Source organism: Piliocolobus tephrosceles, unplaced genomic scaffold, assembly GCF_002776525.5.
Source record: "Piliocolobus tephrosceles isolate RC106 unplaced genomic scaffold, ASM277652v3 unscaffolded_41422, whole genome shotgun sequence".
Classification (NCBI taxonomy): domain Eukaryota; kingdom Metazoa; phylum Chordata; class Mammalia; order Primates; family Cercopithecidae; genus Piliocolobus; species Piliocolobus tephrosceles.
The window spans coordinates 21128-26289 of NW_022325891.1; the positions used below are offsets into that span (position 1 = coordinate 21128).

The 5162-nt window shown below is 42.4% G+C and overlaps 1 pseudogene; it reads right to left on the reverse strand.

The window, feature by feature from the left end:
* Positions 1–2184: 2184 nt before the first annotated feature.
* Positions 2185–5162, reverse strand: LOC113223456 (annotated as a pseudogene).

A 5162-nucleotide genomic window follows, 5' to 3' on the forward strand; every position in this document is an offset into this window, starting at 1 on the left:
TTATTTCTACAGAGGTACCTTTAAGTGAATGAATAACACATTCTATAATTCCTGAAAATATAGTACAGAGTGAAATGATTTAAATATAATTTAGGCACATGTTGATTATGAAACTAGATAATCGCTCAATACAATACTTCTCTGTCTTGAGAAAAATAATAAAGCAAAGAACATAATTCATTTCTGAAGTTGCTTTCCTTCACTTGTAAAGGTCTGATCTCCTCCCACTATGCATATGTACCCTTTACTGTTAAGGAAAGCTTTGCATATTTAGATATAGAAGAATAGGCTACATAAATACTAAAGATGTGTCATTCTCCCAAAGGAGACAAAAGTGGTTTTCAATGATTCCTTGCCTCATGTTGATGAGTCTGTAGAATTCAGAACCCTGTGAACACAGCTAATATCCCTGCTCTTAGGGTAGATGTAAGGACACCAGGTCATTGGTAGGGAAGTACAGGCCCTTCCTCTGCTGTTGCAGAGAGAAAATGACTCAAGAAAATTGGGCTAAAATTTGTTTAAAGAAAAAAACAGGCTGGGCGCCATGGCTCACGCCTGTAATCTCAGCACTTTGGGAGGCCAAGGCGGGCGGATCACAAGGTCAGGAGATCAAGACCATCCTGGCTAACATGGTGAAACCCTGCCTCTACTAAAAATACAAAAATTAGCTGGGTGTGGTGGTGTGCACCTATAGTCCCAGCTACTCGGGAGGCTGAGGCAGGAGAATCGCTTGAACCTGGCAGGCAGAGGTTGCAGTGAGCCGAGATCACACCACTGCACTCCAGCCTGGCAACAGAGTGATATTCCGTCTCAAAAAACAAAAACAAAAAATCAAAAAATGTAAGTAAAAGAATCATAGGTGCTGACTGATTGGTATTACCTCTTGGACCAGCCAAATACCTTTATTTTTACTTTCTATATATACATATATATTTTGGTGGCTGTAATCAAATGTATGTTTAAAATTCCTCATTCCCCACTGTAGGGTTCTAGCTGCAATTATACTACATTGGCTTTTAACAGGCACCTCTACCATATTCATTGATATTGTGTAAGCTTTGATTGCAGTAGATCTGGATTTAATATCTATTTCTAAGCTGGCCCTATGTAAACTATTTGGTATTTGAATTAAATGAATATTAATGATGCACCTTGGCTTTTTGGTTTTGAAGTATCTTCCTATGCTTGTGCTGATTGTATGAGAAAACTAGGCTAATAGTGTGAATAGACAGAATTGCTTGGTCTGGTGTTGAGTGGAACTTGCTAGAATAAAATTCTGAGAAATGCTCATTTATAAGTGTTGTAGTGATAGGTAAGTTCTTCCTCCATCCAGAGTTCCACTGTACCTTTGGAATGACAGTGATGTACAATGATGTCTTTCTTTCCACTCTGTCTCAATCAGTAAGAACTGGATATTACTTTAACTTAGCTAGTGTTTTGTCCTAAAAAGTAAACATTATAAAAATGAACCTGAAAAGAGTCTTAGCAAGTCTGAGCTCACCATATTCATATGGTGTGACAGGTATTTAAAGAGGGAGGCATCACTAAAGCTATTTATAAGCCTGAACAACCTTTTCAAAGTTTTCATAAAGTTTTTACAATTTAAATATCCATACTACATCTAGGTATTCAATAAATATAATCACATATGTTGTGCTTTCCATAAATTAAAATCCTCAAATGCACCTCAAACCAAGATGCTATTTCTACATCATGCCTATTTAAGAGCAAATATAATATATACTATTCCTGGTCATAAAACCAGATAAACACCCCTACCGCATTCAAAAGGCAACAATATCTAGTTTCCCTACATCTATTAAATGAGTGCTTTTCTGTTAAAAATCAGAATATAAGCCAGGTGTGGTAGCTTATGCCTATAATCCCAGCACTTTGGGAGGCCGAGGCAGGTGGATCACAATGTCAAGAGATCAAGACCATCCTGGCTAACACGCTGAAACCCCGTCCCTACTAAAAATACAAAAAAATCAGCGAGGCGTGGTGGCGGGCACCTGTAGTCCCAGCTACTAGGGAGTCTGATGCAGGAGAATGGCATGAACCCGGGAGGCGGAGCTTGCAGTAAGCTGAGATCATGCCACTGCACTCTAGCCTGGGAGACAGAGTAAGACTCCATCTCAAAAAAAAAAATAAGAATATGGAAAAAAAATCAATTTTTTGCCCTATGCACCACTGAGAACAAGCATAATCCTCTAAATGTTTTTTTTTTTTTTAATTTCCTTAGTGTTATTTCTTCTAGACAACTGAGAGGGTGGAGAAAGAAAAGTGATAAGGAAAACATTTTCATCTTGTACATCTTCCTCTGGCCCCTAAAATTCTCATATGACACTTTGTGACATGTGTAGTGGTGTCAGCATCTCTTCAAATCTAGCTCCCTTCATGTTGGACCCTCTCCTTGGCTTCTTGAAGATCACACCCAAGACAGATCACAATTCTCTAAATCAGTTCCTGCCAGAGTTGCTCCTCTGAGGTTACAGTTCTTCAACGTTGCATTTTTTAAGGTAGCCACTCTCAGGTTAATTCCTGTCACGTGACTTTCTTCCATATCCCCACCTTTGAGGTTAGCACCTTCTAAATTGGCTTTAAGACCAGAAGGATCAGCCAGGCGCAGTGGCTCACGCCTGTAATCCCAGCACTTTGGGAGGCTGAGGCGGGCGGCTCACAAGGTCAGGAGATCGAGACCACGGTGAAACCCCGTCTCTACTAAAAATACAAAAAAATTAGCCGGGCGCGGTGGCGGGCGCCTGTAGTCCCAGCTACTAGGGAGGCTGAGGCAGGAGAATGGCGTGAACCCAGGAGGCGGCGCTTGCAGTGAGCCAAGATCGCGCCACTGCACTCCAGCCTGGTGGACAGAGTGAGACTCCGTCTCAAAAAAAAAAAAAAGACCAGAAGGATCCTCAAAATTACACAGTTTCAGGGATGCTCCTTCTACATTAGAACAGAGTATCTTGACTCCCTGGAGATTTGCACAGTCAAGCACTGATCCAGGGAGATCAGCTTGTTCAAGACTTAAACAGCAAAGATTTGCATGTGCAACACTGCAGCAGCTTAAATTGGCTGTTTTGAAGTTAATGTATCGAAGGTCCAAACGAGAAAGATCAGCACCACTTAAGTTCAAACCCTGGCATCGCAGTTCTGACTTGGTTGGAGTTGCTAGCAAAAATCAGACAAATTCCTTTCGGGATATTGTAAATGATCCTCCGGTGGTTGAGAATTCTTTATTGCCACTTCTAGGTGTTCAATCAATGAGTAAATACCAAAAAATCTTGCTTCTTCTAACACATCCAATAAATGAATGCCATCATTTACAATAAGTTATCCATGACGCAAGTAGTTCAAAATGGGTTCAAAGTACTCAGGACTTCGGTCAATTAAGAAAGCTCCTCTATGATCTTGCTTATTTCCCAGACACCTTTGTCCTTAAACACATGGGCCAGCATACTGTCAGGGTCTTTATTCGCTAAAGTGCTCTGTGTGGTTGTAAAGTACCGCCCTCCAACATTTAATGTTAGCCAGTCTGTGTGGAATCCTGACAATCCCTCATGTGGCTTAGAATCTGTGTGAGGATCAATAAATGGCTCTCCTCCACACACAAAATATCATCATCCCTGATCAAAGCAATATCATCAATCAGCCCACCTTTCCCATTATATACACTGGTGGCTTTTATGCTGAGTTTACTGCTGACCACAGAAAGCAAATCAGATAAAGTTCCATACACAGCAACCACCTTTCTGTTCTTAGGGCTGCCGTTCAGGAACACTGTGACCCACCTCATCGTGCTGCCCCCGCTGGGTCCTGAGTGAACTGCCACTCTCCCACCTGGTCCTCCTCCCACCTTTTTCTCCTCCCACCCTTTTCCTCCCTCTATCCGCTGGGATTCACCTCCCTTCGCCACCTTCCTGCACCTGGGGACACACCACACTCACCACATCCGGGACTCGGCTGGTCCTCCTTCCCACCCTGCCCCTAGGCTCCTCCCAGTCTGTCTTTTTTTGAGTGGGGCTTTATTAACTTTTGGAATCAGTGTTAGGCTGGCTTGATAAAAATAAATGGTACTTTTGTTTACCGTATTTTAAAAACCAAGTGTGTGTGTGTATGTTTAGTACAATATCAGTGTTTACAATGGTAAAGCCATTATATAGAAAAACCAGGCGATTCCCCTTATATCCAATAAAAGAAAGCCACATATAGTCTTCACAGATTCAACTTTTTGAAAACCGAATAAATTAAAATATACCTTTTGAGATCTAGCCTGAATGTGACTTTTATGAAAAAAGCACAAAAATTATAAGTGTACTACCCTTCAACACATTAAAAATTAATAATGATGTATTTCAGTTATTTTTCCCATCTTAGACAATGTAGCAATACACTGAGGGCTGCACTGTAAGAGTTAGACCATGAAAGCTTAGAGTTATTATCTATATGCGCAAAGAGAAAATTAAACAAATTCTTTGATATTGCATGTTTCACATGCTCTGAACTCAAATAAAATGATTGAAAAACCTTTTCGGATTCTCAAAAAATGAGTAACACTGAGAAGGTTCACAGCTTCCAGCTGCCACTGCCATCCAAGTCACTCTGAGCAGCCTTCCACAGCTGCTGGGCGAGGCTCTTGCCAGCTTTCCATAGGGTTCAGTACAAATATTAGACATCCACCTCTGCAACGGATTGACAGGGTTCATTTATTTCTCTAATGCATTCTGCATCCAGACAGCCTCACAACATACACCGCCCTGCCTGCATGTCAGGATTTCACACACGCATGGTAACAAATGGACCTCTGGAGGGACCAAAGAAACCACAGCACACCCAGTTACCTTTTGTTTCTCATCGGTCTCCCCACTCTAGATGTAAACTCCCTGTGGGCAGTGACATCATCTGCCTAAAACAGGTCCGGCACAGGGTAAGTGGTCAAGAAATACCTGACGAGGGAAGGACTGGATGGGTCATGGGTCACTGAAGTGCTTCCATGTGGCCAGGACTGAAGGCCTGCCGGGTCCCGCCTGCCCGGTCCCTCCTACCTGTGCCGCTCCTCAGGCGGCTCTCCGCGAGCTCTGAGATGGCTCCGGCAGTGGCGGTCTTCTTCAGGCAAGCCACCCCCGATGCAGTGGTACTTCCTGGCTTGTTGAGCGTGTCCT